Source organism: Triturus cristatus, chromosome 6 (assembly GCF_964204655.1).
Source record: "Triturus cristatus chromosome 6, aTriCri1.1, whole genome shotgun sequence".
Lineage (NCBI taxonomy): Eukaryota > Metazoa > Chordata > Amphibia > Caudata > Salamandridae > Triturus > Triturus cristatus.
The window spans coordinates 1,539,083,358-1,539,111,352 of NC_140589.1; positions in this window are offsets into that span (position 1 = coordinate 1,539,083,358).

Consider the following 27,995-nt stretch of genomic DNA (forward strand, 5'->3'; position numbering starts at 1 on the left):
CAAAATCCAAAATGAATGGTCCACCTTTGTGGGCTATTATGGTCCAAATATTGATAATGAAGGACCCCTGCATGCTATTTATAGCCATTTGACTCAATCAAATTATCCCATTATTATGGGGGGTGATTTTAAATCCCCTCCTAGATAGATCCAATGGGGGCAGGCTTGTTCCTACAAAAATGGGCTCCTTTCTTAAGATTATGATGGAACATTTGGGCCTGATAGACATCTGGAGGTAGAAATATAAGGGATTGGGGGGCCCTTTGGATTTTACGGTTTATAATAAGAAGTATAGGCTTTTTTCTATAATTGATTTTTTTTTTACAGCTATAAGATTTTTGAACCGTACAATCACTGTTACCCATGTCCTGGAGCATCTTTCCGATCATTCAGCCATTGTATTAGAGCTACAAGTGTCTAGTTGTAAGTCAACTAAAAGGTGGACATTTGATAGAACCTTATTCTTAGATCCTCTGTTTATTTCACGCCTGAAGGAAGAAACAGCCCTTTTCTTTGAATTTAATAAAGATTCAGCATCTTTACGTTTCATTTGGGATGCTTATAAGGCTTTTATAAGAGGCTGTGTAATAAGCTTGGCAGCTAATAAACTTAAGGAGTCTAGGAGGAAGATTCAGAAATTGGAAGAAGATATTTCCAGAGCTAGGAATGACAGTAATACTCATTTGGTTATGAACCTGGGGGGTGGAGAAAGCAGCGAGGTCTTAGCTAAAAGACAATTACTAATAGACCATTTAGACGACATCACCAGGAAAAAGTGGGAGGCGAGCAAATTGGCCAATTACGAATATGGGGAAGGATGTGGGAATCTTCTTGCTTGGAAGTCTCGGATAATTCAGACTAGGAATTTAATTAAAGAAGTAACTCTGCCCGATTCGGGTGAGATCGCTTCTGATAGTTTTAAAATAGAACAGGCATTTGAAGTTCACTTTCAGGACTTATATACAGAAGACTTAGTTGCCTCAGAATCACAAATTAAACGGTATATCGATGATATCTCGTTACCATGTCTTACAGAAAATCAACCTAGTCTGTCAAATCAGAAGATCTTGTTGATAGAACTTAAATTGGTCATGAAACATTTGAAAAAGGGACGGGCAGCAGGTACTGATGGCATCCCTAATGAATTCTACACAGCCCTGATAGAAGAGCTCACCCCCATACTTCTTCAATTACTGGATGTAATTTTCTCACATAGCTCTGAGATTCCTAAATCTTGGGATGAGGCTGCTGTCTCACTGATTTTAAAATCGAACAAAGACCCTAGACAGTGTGACTCATATTGGTCTATCTCCCTGCTGAATTTTGATTATAAAATCTTTGCGCAAATTCTAGCAGGGAGGTTAAATTCGGTAATGGTTTTTTTGATTCACCCCGACCAGAGGGATTTATTAGGGGTCGTCAACTTCATTATTTGACTCATGAATTGATAGGTGCGATAGATATTGCCACTGTGAATAATCTACCTCTCACGATTTTCGCGTTCAATGCCGCCAAGACATTCGATAGGGTGAATTGGCCTTTCTTAATCTATATGATACGGAAGTTTGAATTAGGGGATCAGTTTGTTAAAGCTATCAGCAATATCTATAACACCCCCACTGCTCGAATAATAGTTAATGGCAATCTTTCAGACTCAATTAGGTTGGAGAGGGGAACGAGACAGGGGTGTCCTCTTTCCCCTTTATTGCTTGACCTTTATATAGAGCCCTTGGCATGTAGCATTAGAGCTAGCCACACTTTTGCTTCTTTTGAGTGGGAAGGCTGGGAAAAGAAAGTCGCTCTATATGCGGACGACTTAATGGTGTTTTCTAGAGACTCCCCCGCTATTTTACCCTGTTTAGAGGAAATCTTGACAAATTTCGGAAGGGTCTCAGGGTATTTAAATAAATTCGGTATCTAGGTATACAAATATCTCAGAAGATTTCTGATTTAACACAAGTAAATCTTGATTTAAAAAAGAAAGAAATGACTGTACTACTAAGATCTTGGGCTGGCCTTCCACTGACTATTTTAGGCCGTTCCAACTTGATTAAAATGTCTATCCTGCCAAAATGTACTTCTATTTTTGATTCAATCCCTCTATATTTCAACTTTGCTACCTTGAAGGACCTCCAGGTCCTCATAAATAGTTTCCTCTGGGCTAATAAAGGGGTTAGGATAGCATGGAGGAAGCTGCGGTGTGACAAGTTAGAGGGTGGCATTGCTGCTTCTGATCTTCGACTTTATTGCCATGCCTTCCAACTGAAGAATGTAAAGTCCCTTTTGTTTAATGCGTCCTTCTTTCCCCCCAATGTTTCAAGCAATGGTTAAAAATACTCCTCAAGGTGGAGATGGCTGCCTTTTTAAGTTTGGACATCCCAAATACTTTAAAAAGAATAAACTCAAGGTATTAAGATCTGCCTGTGAAGTCTGGTATTATATAAGGAAGATTCTAAAAATCTCTTATTATAGTTCCAAGGCCCCCATTTGGAATTCCCCTGGGACTCCTACCTGTTTAAAAGATTGTTTGTCAACTCCACTCTTGGAAGAGGGTTTTTCTAAGTGGGGTCAACTCTTACAAGAAAATGAACTCCTTCCTTGAGAAGTACTTTCCAACACCACTCATCAAAGACTCTCATGATTTAAGTATTATCAGTTATCGAGTTGGGCTGTCAAACTAAATAAAGCAGGGGAAATAAATGGAGATTATAAATTCACCTCATGGGGACCCCTTCGTCAGCGGAAAGAGGTCTCTAAAGGGTACTGGTTGCTGATCAGGGGGGAGCCTCCCCTACAACCGATAGAAGAACCCTGGAGGAAAGACCTGCCTTTGTCCAATGTAACATACTTATGGCAATTATCGATGCACACTTTATGGAACATGGTCAAAGCTGCCCATCTTAAAAGAAACCATATGTTCACACTCCATTGTAGTGTATTGGACCCCGAAGAGACTCTCAAAATTAGGAGGAAGTCGGCAGAGGGTCTGCCTGAAATGTGCTTCCATCGATGCTGATGATCGACATATGTATTGGCAGTGTTCTTCTATCCAGGGCTTCTGGTCCAATCTTGGTAAGACTCTTACAGAGATGATGGGGAGAGAAATTAAGGTAAACCTGATCTTGGATATTTTTTGGGTTTTTCCGGAGGAAACTCATGGTTATAATCTTTCTAAATTACAAGTTTCCCTTTTATTTTTGTTAATTTTACTTGCAAGAAGGGAAATTTGTATAAAATGGATCTCTCCTCAATCTCCAACGATACTTGATTGGGTTTCCTCGGTGAAACGTATATATAAACTTGACCTTGCGAGTTCTTCGAAAAGGAGAAGAGAAATGTGGGGGATTTGGGACAAGTGGGTTAAAAAACCTTAGTTAATTTTTTTATTTAATATTTTGAACATAGAACATCCTGTCAATTTTCAATATCCTTATGGTCCAATGATTATACTTTAAGTGAGACCCTGGAAGTCATACAGCAGGGTGTGTATTTCCTTCCTTTGGGATGCTGGCATTTAGTTTCGTCGGATCCCCCTTGATTTACCAACTCAGTAGCGTCACCTTATTCAGGGGATCTGAGAATAAACTTATGGCCTGCCTATAAACCTTTCACCTATTGATAAATGAGGACAAACAAAAAAGAAAAAAGTTATAAGTGTAATTAATGTAAATAACTTTACAAATATAATAAACGTTTCAAAATGTGTGTTTTAAAAAAGAAGTAAACTATTACAATTTAAAAATAATAAAATATAGTTATTAATGTGTGTACACACTATATGTAGATAGTGTGTATCATGTGTGCATATATGTACAGGTCTGTTCGGCAGTAAAGTGGCAATTTGATGATTTTTTTAAAATATATATATATATATATATTTAGAAGAGAAACTCGGTAGCATCCCCCACCAAGATATCCACGGCAACAAGGAAGTCCGCCAGCACAGCAAGGTCAGTCAATAACGTTTTATTTCATCTTCACCAAGTGCACAACAACAGGGACGGTCGACGCGTTTCGGCGAATGCCTTCAACTGGACCATAGAGTCCCAACATCTAGACAGTCTTTTTAAAGTGACAGAGTGCAAAAAACAAATAATTAACCTAGTGTTTATCTGTAGACTAGAATGTTAACCCACACTCAACGATGACATACATTAGGCGCCATTTTACATTTCCATTCTTATTTTTTTATATATTTTTTTATTTATTTATTATTTTATGTATGTCTGTTTATTTATTTATTCATTTTATTTTTTTATATATTATTCGTTATTTTTTTATTTATTTTCTTATTTATTTATTTATTTATGTGTTTTGTTGCATATATGGGAAACTTCCTGTTTTGGGTCCTTAAACCGGTGAACAACCAGACAGCATTGGCGGATTTATTGAGTGAAGTACTCACCAATTATGGAAGACTTATTTATGAGGGCCTTAGAATACCATGTATGCTATGATTATCAAAATCATGCATATGTTCACATTCCAAAGAGAGAAGGAGAGAGATCCTAAAAAGGTCTTAAAAAAGTCCTAAAAAAGTCCTAAAAGTAACCTAAGAAATATGCAAGAAAAAAGAGACTAGATTTTGAGTTTTGACTAATTTTAGGAGGGGACCTCAAAATCCAAGGGAATTATCAATGATTCTTAAGATTTTCCCAAAATTATTAAAAATTATTAAAAATTATTTGAAAGCCATGATCTCAGGCTAATCATCTCCCGAGTTTAAAAGGAAGTTCTTAAGAAAGTTTTTAAGGGGGATGATAGAAAAGTGATTTGTGCTATGTGCAAATTGTATCAATGGAGTCAATAACCTGCTAAGGTGTTTAATAAAGTGCAAGTGTGTTGTGCAATTTTGCAATTATTTTGGGCTTATGAGATCCAAGCTGCCATAACTGTAATACAGTGCATTATAGTAAAGTGCAAATGTATTGTGCAAATTATGCAATTATTTAGGCTCATGAGATCCAACCTGCCATAGGTGTTATACAGTGCATTTCAGTAAAGTACAAATATGCAAGTATATTGTGCAAAATTGCAATTTTTTAAACTCATAAATACAAGGTGCCATAGCCATCATCTGATACAAAAATATCGTGCAAACAAGCAGTTTCAGTCCTATAAGATATCTCATTTGATGCTACTAGTAGCATGAGTTCATATATAGTTCTGATACATTGTGCAAATTTGCATTTTCCAATCTACCATCAATGTTATTGTCTTGTTTAAAAACTCTTTTATTTTTTCAGGTAGCACATAGTTCATTTCTAGGTGTTCCAGTTGTTTTCAGTCTCACTTCAAGTGTTATGATTATGTAAAAACTCATCCTTTTGTTCTCCTGAATTTCTCCACTAAAAGCCACAGTTCATGGTTAGGTCTTCCATGGTTTTTATAAATGAACATGTAATTCTGCATCCAAGTTATGGCCAAAGGGCTTTTCTGTTCCTAGCGCTAAAATGAATCTGGACTCAGCCCTTCTTAATTCCAGAGTTATGGCCCCACCTCTCTCGCTAGGTTGCATCATTTTGGCTCCGAAATAGCGTAACCCTGATGGGTTCCCTTGATGTTTTTCGGAGAAATGTTTAGCCATAGGGTACGCCAGGTCTCGGTTTTTTATTGCTCGCAAATGCTGTAGAATGCGCAGTTTTAATTTATTGATGGTGCTTCCAACATAAAGTTGTTTACACGGGCACTCTAGAACATATACCACGTATTTGGTTTCACACGTGATATGAGCAGTAATCCATTCCTTTTTGCCATTGGCCAATGTGTATGACAGTGTGTTGTTTCCATGTTCACATGCTTTGCATTTGGAGCATTTCCAAAAACCAGGTGTGGTTAACCATGTTAATCTATCCTTCTTAGGTGTTTTTAAATGGCTTTGTGTTAAAATGTCCCCTAATGATGAGGTCTTTCTATAGGTAATTTTAGGAGTAGGTGGTACATTTTTCTTTAGTGAGTCATCCAGCAATAAGATATTCCAATTCTTTCTGATGATTTTCCTTAGGCACTTATTTTCAACATTAAAATCCATAATGATCCGAATTGTTTCGTCACTGTCAGTATCATCTCGTTCTCTCAGTAGTTCTGTTCTTTGTTTTTCCATGGTTTTGAGCTTTGAGTCATTTATAACCTTCAGGGGGTATTCTCTTGCCAGGAATCTAGCACTTGCATCTTCCAGATTTCTCTCTATGTCACAGGTCTCTGAACAATTCCTCTTGATGCGGAGCATCTCGCCATACGGGATGCTCCATTTCAGATGTTGTGGGTGTCCACTGTTGGCATGGAGGATGCTGTTTGTCGATGTGGGTTTCCGATGGATTCTGGTGCAGATCTTTTGATTATGAATGAAAACTTCTACATCCAGGTAGGTTACTTGATTTTTGCTCCAGTTGGATGTGAAGGACAAGTTATAATTGTTCTCATTCAGGCTTTGGACGAAGTCTTCCAGTGTCGATTCATCTCCTTCCCACACTATAAACAAATCGTCTATGTACCTCATCTACGTTTTAATATTAGGCCTGTATCTGCTTCTCAGAATGCCATCTTCCCACACTGCCATAAATAAATTGGCATATGTCGGGGCAAAGGAAGTCCCCATTGCTGTGCCTTGTCTCTGAAGGAATACTTCCCCATTGAAAAGAAAAACATTATGTGTCAGACCCATATATATATATATATATATATATATATATATATATATATATATATATATATATATATATATATATATATATGTGTATTTTTTTCAATCAAATTGCCACTTTACTGCCGAATAGACTTGCGGGTGGATGAGCTGTTTTGACTGGGTTGTCACAAATTAATTGTCCACCAAATTCCAAAAAGGAAATTGTTGGAAACTGCCCTTTTTGCAGGGTTATCCCCAAACTTTTTGCTTCTTCCTCCTTTATTTTCTCTGACCTGTGGTTGTTGGCAATAGGACTCTGGGCACTTTACCACTGCTGATCAGTGCTAAAGTGCATATGCTCTCTGTATAAATTGTTGTATTGATTGGTTATCCATGATTGGTATATTTGTTTCACCTGTTAGCCCCTAGTAAAGTGCACTGCGTGTGCCAGGGCTGGTGATTCAAATGCTACTAGTGGGCTGCAGCACTGATTGTGCCACCCACAGGAGTAGCGCTAAAAATGATGTCTTAGGCCTGCTTGCAGTGCCTATGTGCAGTCCAGGACTGCCATGTCGACCTGGCCAGTGCACCCACTGACCAGGCCTTATCCTTCCCTTTCTGTACATGTCAGGCATCCCTATGGTGGCCCTAGGTACCCCCCTGGGCTGGGTGCAGTGTATCTGAAAGGTAGGGCATGTACTGAGGTGTGTAACATGCCCTGGTAGTGAATTACAGCCATTTTCGTTTTTCACTGCTGAGAGGCTAACTTGCCCATAGGATAGAATGGGGAAGGCTGTTTACATGCCTATCTTCCCATAAGGGCAAGATAGAAAATCCAAGTTTGGTATCTCTGTGTTCAGAATTTAATTATACATCTTTTTAGCAAGATGGTTTTTAAATTCACTGTGTGAGAATAGCACTTTTTAGAAAGTAGCTATTCTCCTGTTTAACCTTCCTGTGTGCCTGTGTGCTGGTTGGCTGAAGGGTGTCATGTGATGGGCCAGGTGGCTCCAGGAGCCTGGATGAGTCATCAGCAGGGTGAATAGGGAGATCTGCTTTAGATGGGTGGGAGGAGTAGTCCCTGGGTTTGAATAGGGCTGTCCCTGCCAAACACAAAGCTGGCTCCACCCCCTGCTGGCCAGGCTGAGGACTCTGCCTCTGCTGGCACAAAGAAGGCTCCACCTCCTGCTGAGCGTCTAACGACCCTGCCCCTCACTCTGAAAGGAACCAGGTGCTCCAGAGCAGAGCACACCCAAGAACCGGTTTGAGCAGGGGAATCCCCCCACTGGAACAAAGAGAGACAAAGGCTTGGAGGGGTATAAGAAGAGGACCCCAGACACCTAAACTTTAGATCACTTTGGAACTAAGATGAAACCTCTGCCAAGGAGAAAGCTGAAAAGGACTGAAGAGGAGAAGACTGCCTGCTTGCTGTTTTGCTTTGCTGCCAAGGAGAGGGGAAGGACTTTGCTGTGTCCCCTTCTTTTGATTCTGATCTCCAAGGGCCTGAGAAGAGCTGGCTCCCTGTTAAGAAGTCCCAGGAACAAAAGGACTTCACCACCAGCTCCCCTGGAACTCTGCTGAGAGAGTTCTGACCTGCCATGGAGTGCTTGCCCAGTCTTGGGGCCTCAGGAGGTCGTTTTGCTGTGTTTGGGAGCTGGGAAGCAGAAGCGTGAACAAGAGTGACTGGTACCCAATGCATCATCCGATTGCGTATCGCAAGACGAGAGTGTGAGGAAAATTTCATCGCGGCACCATCGCAACACGCAGGGTCCCCGCATCGTCGAGTGCGTCGAGCATCGTCCCGAAGCGTGAAGATTCCTGCCATTGCGAGGGTTGTCGCAGAACCAGTTTGCGGGCCGCACCACTGCCGGTGCGTGAGAAGTCTCCAGTCATCGTGTGCGTCGACGCAGAGTCCCGTTCCGTGGCGCATCGAGAGTTGCGGCGCCGGAAGGCAACGCTGCGCCATGCATCGCACCACATCGAAGAGTGTCGCATCGAACCTGTGCGTGAAGCTTCCCCCTAAGAAACCTACGCAACGAAGGCCAAAGTCATCGCATCCTCCCCTTACAGATCGGAGCCGGCGCATCCACCTCTGCTGCGTGAAGCAGGGCTGCTGCAAAGCCTCCCCAGGATCTCAGGAGTATCGCATCGCCTTTGCAAGCTTCCTTGTTATAGCTTTTGGGAACCTTATCGCAACTACAGGTACTGTTGGGCACGAAAGTGTCGCATTTTGTGCATTGAGAGTCGCATTGTGCTGGACACTGATTTTGACATCCTGGAGTACTTTCTGCAAACTCTTGAACTATTTTTTAAAGTAACCTTTTTAATTGTATGTTGGTTTTTCTGTAGTATTTGGTCTTGTGAAGTTTTTAGTAAAGATACCTTATTTTTCTAAAACTGGTGTGGAGTAAATCTGTGGTGTTTTCACTGTGTTACTGTGAGTGTTGGTACAAATACTTTACACATTGCCTTTGATAGCCTAGACTGCTCAGGCCAAGCTACCTAGAGGGTGAGCAGGGGTTATCTTAACAGTGTATCCCCCTTTCCCTGACTAGAAGCAAGGGTCCCTACTTGGACAGTGGTACCTACCCTGCCAACTAGAGACCCCCAGATCTAACAGAAATTCAAAGCACACTCCACGGTTTCACATGCTCCAATTTATTTGAGGCAGACCCGTTTCGGCATTACGCCTTTTTCAATGCCCCATTTTAAAACATCCCTGTTCATTTCCCATTGGACAGGAATAATGCGGAAAGTGATGACAAACTAAAATAATGTCACTTTCTTTTCATTTCGGTGTCTGCCATGTCAGCATTGTGACTCAATAGTTTCTAAGTGAGTGTGGCTGCACGCTTGTGAAAGTACATTGTCATAATGACTGTCACTCAAAAGAAACAAGCATGCAGACCTCTTTGTATAACATGCTGAATCCCACTCACCACATGGGGGCTAAATTAAAAGCATTCCTCGCCCTGCCATACTCCAATTCGCGGAGGGGTAAAGCCACAGGTGTCGGCTTAGTAACTGAGATCCTTGCATTTTAGTGATGACGACTTGGTGTCAATGGATAAGTCCTCCTTTGCGATCGGTGGCGGTTCTGGATTTTCCATCAAATTGCCACTTTACTGCTGAACTTTTAAAGTAAATGTTTTTTAAATTTATTACATTGTTTAATACGTATTAATTTTCAAATACACTCTCGACTTCACTAGTATTTTTAATTTGAATTAATAGTAATAAAAGTTACAATAATAATAATAATAATAATGTCAATTATTTTCAAAAAATAATAAACGTTTCAAAATGTGTGTTTTTAAAAAAGAAGTAAACAATGACAATTTAAAAATAATAAAGTATTCATTATTAATGTATATATTACCTACTGGCGGTCGCCAGTAGGTAGTTATAGTTAGGACAACTTTAACTCTCGTGACCGCAATCCTCTGCTGATGACGTCAGATATTACATCACTGATGACATATGTGTCTTTATGAAAAAAAAATAGTTGTAATATATGTATAGCTAATAATTAATGGAAGAAGACATGGGTAAATAAGTGTCTAAATACAGTATTAGCATCAGCAGAGGATTGCGGTCACGAGAGTTATAGTTGCCTGCACTAACTATAACATGGGAATTTCAATGGTTTTTCACGAGTGAAATGCCCAGCTAACTATAACATGTGTGAAACCTATGGTTTTTTAAGTGAATTTGCAAGGTTTTTTAAATGCTAATTCCTAACTATAACGTGTGTGAAACCTATGGTTTTTTCAGTGAATTTGTACGGTTTTTTAAATGCTAAGTAATGTATTTATTATTTATCTTTTTTCTTAAGATTTTTCACCGTGCGTGCACCGTGCGCGCGCTGTGGGCGCTTGGTGCGCTTTGTGCACCAAGCGCCCGCGTTCCTTACCTCACAATTTTTTTTTTTTTTCATCTCTCCTTCTTAAAAAGGTACGCGTAATAGTGACGCAAAGTTCGCGGAATTTTTCGTTTACGCTATGCACGTACGCTACTAGCATTCCGCGATTATTCAAAAAAAAAATTTAATTAATTTTTGCCCTTGGGGGCCCTTCTGGGACCCCCTGACAAAGGCTAGGGGGTCAGGAACTGTCCCCCTTGCCCCCTTTTCACGTTTTCCACCTTTGTTTTTTCACCCCCTCAGACTTCGAGAGACAAAATGGCGGCCGACACTTCCTGGTTTCGACCGATTCGAATGTTTACTAAGATCTAACAACCAATCAGAATCGCGCTCGTGCACGGCGGCGTGCGCGTACGGTAAGCTTACGGTGCGCGCTCGGAGCGCGCCTATAGATATATATATTGATTTAAATGCTATTTTCTCAGGAAATACTGAACAGATTTACACGAGACCTTCAAAAGGCACATCCCTGACCTAAGGGCTACCTCTCTGCCAAATTTCAAGTAATTCTGTTCAGCCGTTCGGGCTGTAGCTCGGACTAAAGGTCCTATGGAAAAATGCATGGGGAAAACGCATTTTGGGACCCCCCCTTTTTCTCAGCCCCCGCTTGACGAATCCCCCCGAGACTTTCAGGGAAGGAGCGGAGCGGAGAGCCCCACCTATTTTGAGAATTTCGCGAGGATTCGTCAATCGGCGCCAAAGTTATTCCAAATAGAATGTTACGGATTTCCTATGGAAACACGGTCCTAACTATAACTATCTACTGGCGACTGCCAGTAGATAATATATATATATATATATATATATATATATATATATATATATATATATATATATATATATTTCCGGTTCATGAACCGAAATGGCTTGTGATCAAGGGCTTACGGGCCCGAAACGTGTCATGGCGGCATTTACTGCGGGTAAAATAAAGTAACTAAGCACAAAGTTGGTGTCCGTTTCCTACCTCGGAAGGTCTAGCAGTGCGATTCTTCCGGATCAGTTGGATTTCGATGATATATATATATATATATATATATATATATATATATATATTCACTGAAAAAACCATAGGTTTCAGGGGTGTTATAGTTAGCTGGACTTTTCACTTGTACAAAACCATTGAAATTCCCCCGTTATAGTTAGTTCAGCTAACTATAACTCGCGCGCCCGCAATGCACTGCTGATGACGTCACATATTACATCACTCATGACATGGTCAGTGACATCACTCATGACATCACTGATGACATCTCAAATGACATCACTGATGACATCACTGATGACATCATCCAGTGAATGTGTGTTATTCTGAAAATTAAATATGTTTTATATATGTATATCTCAAGGTCGATGGAAGAATAAATGGGTATATAAGTGTCTAAATGGATGATTTGTTTTTGAAAAATTGATTGTGTAACTGACTGATTAAGTGTATCATAGTGAATACATGGCTTAGTGAGTAATGTTTAAATATGTAAATATCTGTATCAGTCTCTCACTTTGTGTATAAGTGGCTGCATGGGTTGGTGAGTAGCTACATGGGTGTCTATATAGGTTATTAGTTGGTTTTTTGAGTATCAGTCTGAGTGTCTGCATGGTTCGGTGGGGGTATTACGTAGTGCATAGGTGCATGAATGAGTGACTCACTGTTTGTATGTGTTGAACACAGTATGTGTGCAGGACTGTATGGGTGGATGAGTGTGTGTATGGGTGTGTTAGTGAGTGAATGACTGTCTCCATAGTGTCTTTATGAGTAACTACATATGTTTTAAACTAGTATATGTGACTATTGGTGTATATATGTGAGTATATGTGAGGGTGAGAGATTTAAAGAGTTCCTGTATGAATAAGTATGTGTTTCTATAAGTGATTGTTTAAAAGACTAAGTATGTGTAAGTTTCCGTAGAAGTAAGTGTGGTGGTGTCTGTATAACTGTATATGCAAGTAAATGTATGTTTGATTCTTTATTAGCATGAGTGACTATGTGTGTGAGTAACTCTATGGATGAGTGGCATTGTGTAACAGGATGTATAGGTGTATGAGTACATATGATGAGTGAGTACATGTATGAGTGACTGTATTGGACTGTTGGTGAATGAGTGGATGTGTATGTGGATCTTAGAATTACTGAAGAGGTTGTTGTAACTGGTATTGGTATGTCCATTGTTTTGAAAATTTTAGTCTCTATTTTTGAATGTGTGTATCAAAGGTTATATTAGGGTGAGAGGAGGTCTGCCACTCTATCACAAGGATGATGTCATCAGTGATGTCATTTGAGATGTCATCAGTGATGTCATGAGTGATGTCACTGACCATGTCATGAGTGATGTAATATGTGACGTCATCAGCAGTGCATTGCGGGCGCGCGAGTTATAGTTAGCTGAACTAACTATAACGGGGGAATTTCAATGGTTTTGTACAAGTGAAAAGTCCAGCTAACTATAACACCCCTGAAACCTATGGTTTTTTCAGTGAATTTCTGAGGTTTTTTAAATGCTAATTCCTAACTATAACGTGCCTGAAACCTATGGTTTTTTCTGTTAATTTCAAAGGTTTTTTAAATGCTAATTTCTAACTATGCCTACAGAGATAGGACATGTGAAGAAAGAAGAAAAAATGCACAGAAAGAAACAAAAGAAGTGCAGAAAGAAGCAACAGAAGTCCTCAAATACGAAGATAAGTGCAGGAAGAAGGATAACGTGCAGAAAGAACAAAAAGAAGAGTAGAAAGAAGCCTTGTTGCAAAATCATCCTGTACCCTCAACTTTTTCAGACGGATACTGGTGGTAACTGAGTCTGACTAACCAGTCCTAGAGCCAGTGCTATGTTAAAAAACACTTAGAATACAGTGAAAACACCTACATACACTAGGGAACATTATGCGTTGGGGTCCCCCTGTGATTAGCCTTACCTCCTCTATAAGCCCCTAGTATATAATAGGGCATGGGGATTAAAACTACCTCTTAAAACAGGCCACAGGGCGTTTTTGCACACGTTAACTCAGGCCCCGTCCCCTCCTTTCACCATTGTGTAAACACGCCCTGTGTCCGTTTTTAGTTGGGAGATTAAGTTCATTTGAGTCCTGAGGGTCCAAGTAGCCCACTAGGTACCTCCAGTAAGTGCCACAGAGCTGCGTTGCAGAGAGGTGTAAAAAGTGGCACGGCCTGGACCACTTCTCTGCAATGCAGCTCAGTGGCGCTTACTGGAAGCACTTGGTGGGCTAGTTAGCCCCCAGGGGCCCTCAGTATTGAAGGGAAATTATATCCCCAATTTAAAACGTGCCATGGTGCGTGTTTGCACACGTCACCTCAGGCCCCGTCCCCTCCCTTCACCACTGTGTAAACGCGCCCTGTGGCTGTTCTAAGTTGAGAGATTAAGTCCCCTTGAATCCTAAGGGTCCCTAGGGTCACACTAGACCACTAGGTACCTCCAGTAAGCGCCACAGAGCTGCGTTGCAGAGAGGTGTAAAAAGGGGCTTGGCCTCAGAACACCTGTCTGCAGCGCAGCTCCCTGGCGCATACTGGAGATGCCTGTTGGGGGCGCGTTTGCAGAGTGCTGCATGGAGGGGGCATGGCCTCCGGCACGATGCCAGTCTTTTATTTATTTTATTTTTTTAAGAAGGGGGGCTGTGTGGTTCCCCTTCTTATTCTAATTTATTGGCCCTGATGACCCCATCCCCCAGGGCCTGTCTCCTAATTATATTTTTTTGACCCCAATCCCCAGGGCCGGCCACTGTTTTTTATTATTTTTAAAAAATATATATTTATAGACACACCTAGGACATGCTGGACAAACCGTACGTACCTATCACCATGACGATTTGCGTGATATTCATTAAAAGGCGACTATGCATGCAATTAATCCACGTGGAATGTATTTACACCACTAGTGAAGCTCTGACATGTCTGATGCTCTACCGTGCCTAATCCCGGTAGACACCCTTGTCGTTTATTTATACAAACATGGGTAGCTATTGACGGGCACATTTAATACACATGCACACCAAGCCATTCAAAGGGGATTCGACAAAAATTCGACCAAAACTATGCAAGAAACCCCCCTCACAGTTAATAAAACACACATCCACTGCCGGATGTGTAATACTTTTTATTTTACTCTCTGGAAAGGGGACGAACATCACTTGCGAGTCACAGCGCGCTCCTGACAGAGCCCAATGCTGTGTTACACCCACCATTGCCTGCCGAGTGCCACACACCTCTGTATTGTATTCCACTAGCTAGTGCATATGCTATGACACTCTCTAGCCCATGTGCACTGTAACACCACCCCGTGAAAATGTCATGCCACACTTGTCTTCGCACGGGTTATATTGCCCCATCTAACGTGCCTTCCTCGATGCCTATGTTATAACGCACAGTGCTATGCCATACATATTACAATTTGGGATCCATATCTTTGTCACAGTGCATATGCAACGTTACACTCCCAGCACATATTTTATATTACAACTTTAGAGACTAGTTAGGTTACACAACACTGCCCTGTGCATATTACACTCCAAGGCGCATATCGCATAGCACGCGCTAGTGCCTGTGCTATCTCGCGCTCTCCAATGAATCTGTCATTGCGCACAATGTATTGCATATTATATTTCACGCCTGGTTCATCTTATATCACACTTTTTGGTGCATAGTTTATACATACACTATATCTAGTTTTCATTTTCAATCGTGCTCTCAGGACTATGTTCTATATAACACTGTGTTCACCTACCCTTTTCACGGGCATTACATTTTGCGATAGGGGGTGGAGGGTCAGGGGGTGTTTTTGCCAAGTGAGCCCAGAGTCACAGTCACTAACGTCTTCTTCTTCCTGAATAAAAGTGAGATTATGCTGCATACTTGTTCATATTTTAAGTAGTTTGCACAGACAAAATGTTTTAAAAACAATAAAGTTTCTAATACCCGCCTTCTCTGAACAGTTAGCTTGCTGCCCCATCCCCCTCCTCCCTATCCTCTGTTGTGTGAATCCATGGACTAGCCTCCTCCCTCCTGCCATGCATGGTCTGATGTGCTGCCACTGCCCTCAATTTAGTATGATGTACCAGTCCACTCCTCCTGCCCTCCATTGCCCAATTCTATGCCCCATCATTGACCTCCTGCTTAAACTCTGTGCTTAGCTTGCTGCCCCTATTCTCCTTCCCCCTGCCCTCCGATGTCTTTGTGCATGCCCCTGCTCCATCCTTTTTGCCCACCATGTCCCATGGACCTGCCACTCCTATCTACTCTGAGTGTTCTGTTGAGCTGCCACTCCCCTCCCACCTGCCTAGCATTGTCAGATGACTGTAACCTGTCCCTGCCACCTCCACCCTGCCTGTCCACATGCCATGCCTCTATCCTCTTCCTCCTGTCCTACATGGTCCATTGTACTGCCACACCCTTCTGCCCTCCCTGGTCTGTTGTGCTGCAACTGCTCCTCCTGCCTGCCCCGTGTGGTCTGTTGTGAGGCCCCTTCCCCTGAACTTTCTTGTCTGTGCACAGGTCCTGACCCTCCCTTCTATCCTCCATCGTCCTTTGTGCATGCCCCTGCACCCTCCTTCTTGCCCATCATAGCCATTGTGCTGCCACTAACCCTCCCACTTGCCATGCATGGTCTTCTGTGCTGCCATGGCCCCTCCCACCTTCCCTGTGTGGTCAGTTAGCTGCCCCTGACCCCCACCCACCTTCCCTCCATGGTCTGTGTGTATGCCATCACAGTCTCACTGTTGCTCTTCATGTTGTGTCTTGCTTCTAGTGCCCATCCTGCCTGACCTCCATGGCCATCTTGCTGCTCCTGCCCTGCCCCCTTGCCCCCAGCCCTCTGTTTACATGTGCAGACCCCTACTCCCTCCCTCCTGGCTTGTCTGTTCCATTGTAATGCCCCTGATCCGTCCCTCCTGCCCTTTATGGTCTGTTATGCTGCAGCCTTCTCTCCTGTCTGTCCATTATGGTCAGCTAGCTACCATTGCCTCTTGCCCCTCTGTTCTCTGTTGTCCATGTGCATGGTCCTGTCCCCTCCCTCTTGCTTTCTATGGATTGTTGTGCTGCACTCCCGTCCTGCATGCCCTGTGTGGTGTATTGTGCTGCTGTAAACCCTGATGCCTGCCCTGCAGGGTCAGTTTGGTGCACCTCTCCATGTCTCTCCTGTCCTCTGTTATCCAAGTCCATGTCCCTATCCCATTTCCTTCCATGATCCAATGTACCATACTTGCGAACATTTTGAACTTGGTAAGAGGGAGATTTTGAAAAAAAACTGGGGTATTGATTTTCCCCTTTGAGTTACATTGAAAAAGAGGATATTGTAGACAGGAGACAGATCAAATAAAGCCCATTTGAGCTTAAAAACATTGGACGTTTCCTGGCTGAATCGGGTCTGTTGGCATGTATGGTTGTACTACCATTGCCTCTTCCTTCTGCCCACAATGGTCTATTACATTGCCACAGCCTTGAAGGAGGGTAGATTTTGTATCACAGTGGGCCCCTGGCCCGTTCTGTCCACACCTGAAGTATGAGACCCTTGTCCTTGCCCTGCCAGCCGCATTTGTAGGCCGTATTAAATTGACCAGCGGGTCCTGTGTTGCTATATAATTATCCTGAGACATCCTTACCACTCAGCCAGCATAAAACCCCTGTGTAGGCCCTTCTGTTCAATATGTAGGCCTCTTTGTTAAATTGACCATAGCTCTGCAATTTTAGTGTATAGCAGTCTGAAGGCAGGTCTGCGAGGCCTTCTGCTCCAAACTAGTAGCCCCCACCCTACCCGAGTGCTCCGTGCTCGGTATCAAAGTTCAACATCCCCCTGAAGCTGTCGACATACAGTAGGCTGCATCCTGGACTGGTACTTGCTTCCTGGGCAGGTTTCCCGCTTTTAAGGAAGTGGCAACCGCAGAGCGTCAAGTTAGGAGAACTGAGGAGATTTTATACATGAATATATTGAATTCCTGTACAATACCCATTATTTTCTGCTTGCTCTATGGAACTTACGATAAGCGATTGGCCTGAGAGACTGACCTTTTCACCCAGTCCATTGTCAGCATTAAGTGGGTAAATGACGAAATGTCTGGTAAAATCTGCAGACGAAGCTTTTGGGTAGCATACGTAGGTAGATGTAGCGTGCAAAGGAGCCCACAAAATGATATAAAAAGGGAGCACCCACAGATATCGACGGACAACCTCGCCGTCTGTATGTAGGTTAACAGGCTGTGCAGGTTTTCCCCAAGAACTGGGAGCTCTTGTCTTCCTTTGCTTAAAATGTCTTGCTCTGCTTTGCTTGAAGTATCTTATTCTATTTTACCTATATGAAATGTCATGTTATGTTTAACCATTGTTCTCTTTACTTTTGCATTTAAAAGATGTTGTATTGTAATTGCAGGAATGCTTGCTCTAAGAGTAAATGTGAGTGTCCCTAGGTAACATTTTCCTTGGTGTAACTTGTTTCTCATGATGCATTTATAGATGTGTTTTCTCTCTCTCTCTGTCAGTCCATTAATTGAGATACAGAGAATATCATGACAGCTGTATGATTATCTGGATTCTGTATTTTGTACTTTATGTCTCTATTCTGCGGTTTCTTTGAAGTTGCATCTTCTCATTAAACTGCCATTGTATTCTGCCTCCAATTCCATGTCTCATATGTCTGTTTTCTTCATTTTTGGAGCAAGCGTTCCTAGGCACCCCGGCTCAAATTAAGGTGCCCCTTTTGTCCCTGACTCACTCTCCTGCTCAGTTCTGTGGTGGCTCCCGGGGCTCTGGGGACCGCCCCTAGCTTCCTTGACCCGTAATAGATCTTCCCTCCAACAGCCTCTCTTGCAAGTCCTGTATTGTTGGTTTGTTGCCCCTGCCCCCCTTTCCACTGCCCTCCATAGTCTGTTGTGCTTCCACGGCCCTTCCTGCCTGCTCAGTGTGGTTAAATTGTTGCCTTTGCACCCTCCTACCTGCCTTCAATTTTCAGAGTCCGTGCCCCTGGCCTCTGCCTCTCAACAGTATCCTAATGAACAGCTAGATTGCTAACATTCTATATTTATTACAAAAGTGTGGAACGCCTGACATCATCTTGATGTAATCAAAACTGTAATACCTAGAGCATTCCTTTAGAAATTACATATATGAGAGGGTCTTATTGGCATCAAAATTATGGTTAGTGCTCTAAAAGACTAAAATAAGGACATATTTTCTGAGTTTTCAAATAGCGACAAAGCACTTTTAAATTATTTGTTATCTTTATGTTTTTTTATCTAGTTGACAACTTGATTAAATGTTGCACTTAGGGGAGAGGATGTGGTGTTACTTCCAGAACTGCAGACTTTGCAACTGGGGAACCAGGTTGAAGTTTCTGCTTCAGCTCGACATTCTGTGATTCTGGTCAAATCACTTAGTCTCCCCATGTCTACAACCAAAATGAATTTGTTCTTGTGTGATGTAACCAATGCTCATGTAAAGCACTCCAATACCTGACAAGTCTGCACTATATAACACTGCAAAAACACAAAATAATAAGTGTTTTGCACACTTCTGTCATTGGGCTATATTTGGGCTATATCTGGGTGATTTTGGGCTACATTTGGGCTCTTTTGTCTCCGGTGGCCATCTTGGGAGATTTATTTGTTATGAAGTTTCCTAATTTCCTCATGTACTGCAGTCTCCTCAGTCGGAAATGCTTTCAGTTTTTTACTTTGATTCCATCATGAAGGTATTCAGATATGTCACACATTTGCCATGAATTCTGAATGTTAGCACTCTAGTTGCTCATTAGATCACTGTAGTAAAACTACTGTTCACCATGGAAGTCTGCTCCTGGTATTAAAAGTGCATGTTTCAGTCTGCATGTCAGAATTTTTTAATGAAATAGAAGAGGATTTGAGAAGTCACTCAAAATGTGCCCTCATTTTCTTTCTTCAGCATTAATCATAATTTCTATGGCAAAATAAACCCCCTCATTGTGTTCCTTTTTAAATTAAATGTTTTAAGTGTTACCAGTTTATTCCAATCAAGATGGCTTCAGGTGTGCCATACTTTTGTCATAATGAAGACAGTAAGTGCTCTAGTTGTTTTTAAGAACATTCTTGGACATTCTGTCATTGGGCTATACTTGGGCTACATCTGGGTGATATTTGGGCTACATTTGGGCTCTTTTGTCTCTGGTGGCCATCTTGGGAGACTTATTTGTTATGAAGTTTCCTAATTTCCTCATTTACTGCAGTCTCCTCAGTAGGAAATACTTTCAGTTTTTTACTTTGATTCCATCAAGAAGGCATTCAAATGTGTCACACATTTGCCATAAAATCAGAATGTTAGCACTCTTTTTGCTCATTAGATCACTGTAGTAAAGCTACTGATCACCAGGGAAAACTGCTGCTGGTATTGAAAGTGCATGTTTCAGTCTGCATGCCAGGATTTGAGAAGTCACTCAAAATGTGCCCTAATTTTTCTTTCTGCAGCACTAATCATACTTTTTATGGAAAAATGAACCACCTCATTTTGTTCCTTTTTAAATTAAATGTTTTAAGAGTTACCACTTTAATCCAAGCAAGATGGCTTCAGGTGTGCCATACATTTATCATAAGTAGGACGGGTAGCGCTCTAGTAGTTCTTTGGAACACTCTGGAAAGCTGCAGTAGAACACAAAGGAATCAACTGACAGTCTCTGCCCTTGTTGGATGTACATGTTTTACTGAGAATGTCAGACTTCATTCTCACATGACTGAGAAAGATAATGTGAATTTACAGAAAATAAGCTCTCAGTTTAGCTTATAGATCACCTTCCAAACCTCTGTGGTAAAAGCATGAGAAAATATTTTTCTCTCAATCATGATATCCCAGCAGAAGGCTTTTTCACATGGTGAAATCACCTTAGAACACACCACAATTCCTAAAATGAGTCTGGTACCATCAACAAATGATTTATAATGTAACTAAAGTCTTAAAATCTTCTATTAACTGCAATGCTTTTTAATGAGGTGCTATCATGTATATTGGTCCCAAGATGGCTGCCAACACTTCTTGGATGAAGTGCTGACAGCCAATCAGATCTCAGGATGAGATGTGTGGTTAGGCTCCGCCCACATATATATATTGATTTAAATGCTATTTTCTCAGGAACTACTGAACAGATTTACACCAGACCTACAAAAGGCACTTCCTTGACCTGAGGACTACCTCTCTGCCAAATTTCAAGTAACTCTGTTCAGCCGTTCGGGCTGTAGCTGTGTCTAAAGGTCCTATGGAAAAATGCATGGGAAAAACGCGTTTTGGGACCCCCCTTTTTTCTCAGCCCCCGCTTGACGAATCCCCCCGAGACTTTCAGGGTAGGAGCGGAGCGGAGCGCCCCACCTATTTTGAAAATTTTGCGAGGATTCATTGACCGGCGCCAAAGTTATTCCAAATAGAATGTTGCGGATTTCCTATGGAAACAGGGTCCTAACTATAACTATCTACTGGCGACCGCCAGTAGATAATATATATATATATATATATATATATATATATATATATATATATATATATATATATAAATATTCACTGAAAAAACCATGGGTTTCACACACGTTATAGTTAGGAATTAGCATTTAAAAAACCTTGCAAATTCAATGAAAAAACCATAGGTTTCACATACGTTATAGTTAGCTGGACATTTCTCTCGTAAAAAACCATTGAAATTCCCCCGTTATAGTTAGTTCAGCTAACTATAACTCGCGCGCCCGCAATCCACTGCTGATGACGTCACATATTACATCACTCATGACATGGTCAGTGACATCACTCATGACATCACTGATGACATCTCAAATGACATCACTGATGACATCACTGATGACATCATCCATGTAAAAAATTACCACATCTTCTCACACCCTAATATAACCTTTGATACACCAAATCAAAATTACACAGTTCCATTATCAAAATCATACATACTACAATACCAATAACTACATACCCACTTATTAACTCTTAGGTCTACATACACCTCCACTCATTCACCTGTACAGTCACTCATACTTACAGTCACTCCATACAAGACTATCATATGCATTTATACAACTATATAAACACTCACACACCACCAATCATCCATAGAGGTACTCTCACACCTAGTCAGTCATGCAAATAATCACACTCCCATTAACTCACCTATGCGGTTATACACACTCAAGATCAAATACTCATAAAAATAGTACCACATTCTTACGCTCTTATAGAATCATTGATACAAGCACACACTCATCCATACAGTCACTCTCACAATCAGACACTCTCACATCTACCCACTTATATACTCTTACAAGCATATATACTGCCTTTCACATATGTAGTTAGTCACAAATTTACCTCTAAGATATACATTAAATCCCTAACACACCCATACATACACTCACTCAACCATACAGTCCATCACAGATACACTCTTAAAACCATGCACTCATAGAATCACCCATTCACACATCTATGCATAGAGTCACACACACCCTACCCACACAAACACACAGGCATCCATACAGATAATGAGACAACCACACAGTAACTCATAAAGACACTCATATAGCTACTCACAAAACCATGCAGCCACTTATATACCAACAGACAGACACATACAAACATTAACACAGTTTAGTCACTAGTCGGCAGTAAGATACATTTAATGACCCACTTATAGAGTCAGTTATGCAACACAGAAAATCATCCATTTACACACTTGTACACCCACTTATTCTTCAACAGGCTTTTCCCTGTATATAATAAACATATTAAAATTGTGCAGAAACACATACTCACTGGATGACGTCATCAGTGATGTCATTTGAGATGTCATCAGTGATGTCATGAGTGATGTCACTGACCATGTCATGAGTGATGTAATATGTGACGTCATCAGCAGTGGATTGCGGGCGCGCGAGTTATAGTTAGCTGAACTAACTATAACGGGGGAATTTCAATGGTTTTTTACGAGAGAAATGTCCAGCTAACTATAACGTATGTGAAACCTATGGTTTTTTCAGTGAATTTGCAAGGTTTTTTAAATGCTAATTCCTAACTATAACGTGTGTGAAACCCATGTTTTTTTCAGTGAATTTGTGTGGTTTTTTAAATGTTAATTGTATTGTAGTATTGTATTGTAGTCGGTTTTGTATAGCGCGTAGTTACCCTAGGGCATCCCAGCGCTTGATCAACCATACCCTAGCCAGGAACAGTAGAGGACACATCAAGGACGAAACAGATAAGTTTTCAGAGTTTTCCGGAAGCACAAGGTGTCAGTTTCTGCACGCAGCTCAAGCGGGAGCGCATTCCAAAGGGAAGCGATGTGCACTGTGAATCTTCTTCCACCCGTCCGGGCCTTATACACCCTTGGGACTTTAAGAAGAAATTTCTGGTCCGAACGCAAGGTTCTGGAAGCTTTATAGGGTACCACCAACTTAGAGAGAATAGGGGGGCCCTTACCCTGCAAGACTTTGTGGGCTATGCAGAGGGACTTAAACTTGACCCTCTCCCGCACTGGGAGCCAGTGCAAGGTCTTCAAGGCTGGTCTCGCTGACTGCCTCCTAGGAGCGTTGGTCAATAACCTGGCTGCGGCATTTTGCACTTGTTGAAGCTTGCTCAGCGTAGCTTCTGGGGCGCCAAGGAAGATCGCATTGCAATAATCCAGCCTTGAAATGATTAGCCCCTGAATAAGTAGCTTCCTGGACGTGGGGGGAGAAGGGGCAGGACTTTGCGGGCAGAGCGAAGAAGCCCAAAACAGATCCCTGCCGCTTTCTTTGCCTGCGTATCGGTTTTTTTTTTACTTTGCAAGTTGTTTTCCTTTTTTTTGTAACTTTTTTTTTCACTTTAAACACTATGCTACCTATATATATATATTCATAAATTTAATGCATTCTGCAATATATAAAGTTTCACCTTTTTTTTTAAAAGAAAAGGTAAGATATAGTTGTATAACATAGTTAAATTCTTTAACAAACTTTTTTTTTTTTTTCCGTGCGCGCACGGTAAGCGCACGCTGTACGCATGCTTACGCAATTTACCGCCGCGACCGTACTTCCTACGCGACGCGGAAGCGCATGCTTGTTACGCGCACGCGGGCGCGCACGTTACGCGGAAGCGGACGAGCGTGCCTCTAATGCGCATGCGCGCGTGCGTGTGTCTTTCGTACGCGCATGCGTACTTTTACCGTACGCGCTCGGTAAGCTTAACGTGCGCGTACGGTTGGTCATGTGATTAAGAAACAACACTTTTGATTGGTTTAAACTACTTTCAGTTCTAGAACCTTCCTACACCACACCCATTCCCTTCATTACTGCTTGTGACCCCTTAGGAGAAGGAGCTGAATTCTCTTTGAGATACGATGGCAGAGCAGCGGTCCTCTTCTGAGAGTGAGCCTGGTAGCAGCATCATCAGAGAGAGAAGGAGGAAACAAAAGACTTCTTTTGTATGGGAATATTTTACCTATCCAGAGGGGCAGAAAAAGGTAAATGCTCCATTAGTCACCTGCTCACTTTGTGAGCGTGTCTTATCTAGAGGGAATCCAAGGAAGAAGTATTCCTTTGGTAATCACTCTATGGTTAGACACATTAGGGATAAACATCCCAGGACTTATGCTCGACATACTGGAGAAACATCTCCAGTAAGTCACCCGAGCACACCCGCAGAAGCTCAGCCGAGTACATCTTCGGCAGCTCAGCTGAGCCCTTCCTCTGCGGTGGGAGCATCACCCTCTTCTGCTCCTCTGGATATAATCCCTCATTTTCGGAGGGTTTCAATGAGGTGCACAAGATGTTATGGGCTAATTGCTCATGCGGAGACCAGTGTTTCCCTTATAAACAATAGGATAGACCAGCACATCTGTGGTCCTTGTTAGTATTCCCATTCTTTCTTTCCTCTTTCCCTTTATGAACACAACGGTTCTTTTAAGAGCCAACCTTACCTCTTAACTTTTTAAAAAAAAATGTAATCACTTTTTTTTATTATTTTTTTTTACCGTACGCCTACGTACAAAATTTTTTTTTCACCCTACAAGGTCCTTGAGGGACTACTACAGAAATGAGAAAAGCATAGAGAGGAGTACTGAAAAAAAGTGAGCATTAAAGTAATTGTGGAATAATTCCAGAAATTTCACACTTACCTGCCAATCAAAATAACTTAATTATAAATAAGTGATTTATTTAACTTTCTATAAAGAAGTTTATTTTTCCTATTTTTCCTTTCTCAATCTGTAAAAAAAGAAAAAAGTATTAGTATTTAACAATACATTTTAGAATACAGTACACATATTTTCATATTTAAAAAAACACTTTTTTGCCCTTTTTTTGCTGTTTTCAGAATATATTGCATTTCACTGTAAATCGTGAAAGCAATTGCATTCATCACTTAACAGCGGGCAAAAAAAAAAACAATCTGAAAGATTGTTTAAAAAAAGCCCAAAATCTCGTCTCACTAAAACATGCCTTGATAGAAATGTAACATTTGCCAAAAAAATCTCACCTAAGAACAATAACTAATTCCAATAAATATCGTCTGAAAATTCTGTTGCATAAGCATAATCACCAAAATAATTTGTGCCAAAGAAGTCCACAATGCAAATTATTACCTTTCCTTTAGGCCAAATGGTAATTTTTAAAATACTTTTTGATGACATTTCCAATGGTAATCCAATTAAATTGCAATAATGATTTGTACAGATGTTGCAATTTCTGTCTAAAATTTTGGTTTCAGAAAAATTAAATAGGAATTTGCTAAATCAAAAGGCAAACGTTGCTTGAAAACCAATTGAGAATCATTACACAGTGTCCAGCCTTTTTCACATTTAAGAAAAACTGTGTAATGACCAGAAGTTACAGTAGGCCCATCATGGAAAATTATTGCAACTGTAACAAAAGTTTTTCCAGAAATTGATAATTGCTGTCCTGTAAACTTCTTTATTAAAGTGTCCAATTTTGAACCATCAGCTCTACAACGTTGCATCATTAAAATTACATACTGTCCATATTTCCTTAAAAGTAAGGTTGAAAACATGTCAGATTTACGTTCACAACATTCCATGCTATGATTGGCATCTTTAACTAATTTACCAAAAGTCACTGATTTAGTCTCTGGCAATGTTAAATAGATAAACCTTTCTGAATCAACATTAGAGCTGCATGTGTAGAAACAGTTTTCACAACTATGTTCCCATTTATAAGAGAGACCAAACAAATTTTCAATTTCTATCCCTTCATCTTCCAGTACCAAAAGGATATACATCAAGAATTCCTGTGCATCTTGCTGGATATTTTGAGAAAACTGTGTTCGTCCTGAACATACATCTAAACAATTTCTAATTTCAGTCGCACTTTCTACTTTAGCTTTATCAACACTCAGCTTCTCATTAAGAAGACTTAGCACAGAACAGAATCTTTTTTCATGATTTTCTATTATCTGCTCTTGCAAACTTTCAAGAAAAAATACAACATTCAGCACTACATTAGCGTAGCAGTTGACACCAGAGCTATTTTCAAAATGACAACCAACAACCTCTTCAATACTGTTCTTTTTCTTTTTGCTTGCAGTCACATCACTCTTTTTTTGTTTTCTCTTCTCTACATCCTCATTACAGATATTCTCAAATCTCCTTTTCCGAGAAACAACACGTTTTTCCAACACAGGATACTGACCTAAATGAGGAGCATAGGTTCTTCTTAATCTATTGTACTCCTTTACACAATTTGCATCTTCACTAACTTTTGTGTCATCAAAGTCTATCATGAATAAACCAGATAATGTTTTTACTCGTGACAGAGCAACATATGCCATACCTTCTTTGAACACAGTAGATCCAATGTTTACAAATGCACTTTCAACAGTTAATCCTTGAGATTTGTGAATAGTTACAGCATATGCTAGAGAAAATGGAAACTGCTTCCTACGTACATATAAGTCTTTCACAAGCAAAAAACGGACTGAACAACGACTAATGACTTTTACCTCTTCAATCTGATCAAATTTTATTTTTAAAAACTCAATTCCTTCTTTTTTCTGGTAGTTAACAAAACCCACAACTTTACCCATAGCTCCATTTACTAAACCTTTTTCAACATCCAAATTTCTCCTTAAAAATACTCGACAGTTCATGCAAAGATATAGATTTTTTTCTAATCCATCTGTTTTCGAAATGTTCTTCTCTAGAGAATCCAATTTATTTTTCAGTTCGCCTGTTAATGTAATAATAATTCTTTCATGTTGGATTTTGTCCACTGCTTCCATTTTCTTAATCTCTTCCTTTTCCAATTTCAAAAGTTCCTCATTGAATATTGAGCATTCACGTAGTGTTGGCATTAAGCAGATTACAGTATTTTTTTCTGCAATGTTCTTGTATATTTTCTCTGCAACTATTTCTTCATTTGGAAATAAATTATGTAGCAACCGACTCTGTAATGCTTTTCTGCCAACTTCTGTGAGTAGTCCAATTCTGATATCTTTCAGAATACTTGCATATTCTTCATCGTTTGCTTGCCTCATATTGGTAGTGAGTTCTTTGTACTCAAAGAATGACCAAATATTCGCATTACCAATGCTTCCTAATGACTTCTTCGTGTCCTCATGTGTCACAGTATTAAACACTGGTTGTCCTTTAACTGGAGTAAGCTGTAGAAGATCCCCAAAAACTATAACATGTTTTCCACCAAATAACACGTCATAGTCTCTCTTTAGAATTTGCTGCATTCTAAAATGCACAAAGGCAAGCATTAAGTTTGATACCATGCTTACCTCATCAATAATGAGAACTTGCATCTTCTTCAACACTCTTGAAACTTCGAAGCATGCTTCGCCAGTTAGCTTGTGATATTCTATTTTGTTCTCATGCTCCACTGGTAACATTAGCAAGCGATGGAGAGTAATTCCTTTAATGTTATATGCTGCTAACCCAGTTGGAGCAGTAACAACACAAGACAAAGTTGAATCAGTTTTTTGCTGTAGGTAGCTTCTGATGACTTTAATTAAGAAACTTTTCCCAGTTCCAGCTTGTCCACTCACATACAACCTAATTGGTTCAAATGATGTGCATGTGCACTCTTTATTTTCCTTTAGTAATCCATGATCAATTTTTTTTTTGACTTCATCTTAAATTTGTTTTTGTTCTTCATTCAGTTGCTGTTCCAAATTTGGTAAGTCTATTAAATCTTCCTGAGCTTGATTCATAGCCGTTTCCACTTCAGTCATGGCTATTGCAGCTTCATTTTCTACGATTGGTTGTCCTAGTGGATCTTGACTGAGCGTTCCAGAACTTTGGCTGTCTTGAGAACTGTATCTAGCCACTTCAGCTGCAATTGTGGCTTCCTGTTCAATTTCTTCGTTTAACATTTGGACATAATTCATGAAAGTACTGCATTCAATGGTATCTTTACATGCATTAAATGAATCCTCATAGCTTTGAAATTCTCCAAGTAGTTCGTTCTCTGAACGCCATGGTTTAAACAGCTGTAAAA